Here is a 962-nt window from a genome sequence, read left to right on the forward strand (position 1 = left end):
CACACAGTAGGTACTGGTAATCATTAGTTATTGATGCACAAACTGCCACAGACAGATTATAGGCTAATGAGAGCATGAATCAGAAGAGAACTGGGATAGAGGGGGAATCACTAACCACTATCAAAAAAGAATGGTCAACAAGGTCAAAGGTGTAACTGTCTTAATGACAACAACTTATAAGGCCTGGACCTTGTGCTACCCATCACATTTACTCATCATATCCACTCTGTTATATAGGTACTATTCTCATCTGAATTATTTAGATGAAAAATTGAGGCTCTGGCAGGGCAAATTCATTTTTTCAGCCACCAGCCTCGTTGGTGGTCTATAAACACATCTTACAGTGCTCACTTCGGAAGCACATATACTAAAATTGGAATGATACAGAGAAGATTAGCATGGCCCCTGTGCAAGGATGACATGCAAATTCATGACGCATTCTATATTTTTTTGTATTCTAACACATATGTATGGAATCTAGAAAAATGAGGGCAGCAATGGAGAAACACAGAGAATAGACTTATGGACACGGGGAGAGGGGAGGAGAGGGTGAGATGAACGGAAAGAGTAACATGGAAACTTACGTTACCATATGTAAAATAGATAGCCATATCTATGGCTCAAGAAACTTAAACAGGGACTCTATCAACCTAGAGAGGTGGGATGGAGAGAGAGATGGGAGGGAGGTTCAAAAGGGAGGGGATATATGTATACCTAAGGCAATGGCACCCCACTCCAGTACTCTTGCCTGGAAAATCCCATGGGCAGAGGAGCCTGGTAGGCTGCAGTCCATGGGGCCACAAGGAGTCGGACACAACTGAGTGACTTCACTTTCACTTTTCACTTTTGTGCATTGGAGAAGGAAATGGCAACCCACTCCAGTGTTCTTGCCTGGAGAATCCCAGGGATGGGGAGCCTGGTAGGCTACTGTCTATGGGGTCGCACAGAGTTGGACATGACTG

General features: G+C 44.0%; 1 non-coding gene across 1 annotated transcript; it reads left to right on the forward strand.

Annotated features, from left to right (window-relative positions):
- Positions 1 to 343: 343 nt before the first annotated feature.
- On the forward strand, positions 344 to 450 carry LOC114111041 (U6 spliceosomal RNA). Its single transcript, XR_003587171.1, has one exon. It is a non-coding gene; the product is annotated as a U6 spliceosomal RNA (small nuclear RNA).
- The last annotated feature ends 512 nt before the right edge of the window (positions 451 to 962 follow it).

This window comes from Ovis aries, chromosome 1 (genome assembly GCF_016772045.2).
Source record: "Ovis aries strain OAR_USU_Benz2616 breed Rambouillet chromosome 1, ARS-UI_Ramb_v3.0, whole genome shotgun sequence".
Taxonomy (NCBI): domain Eukaryota; kingdom Metazoa; phylum Chordata; class Mammalia; order Artiodactyla; family Bovidae; genus Ovis; species Ovis aries.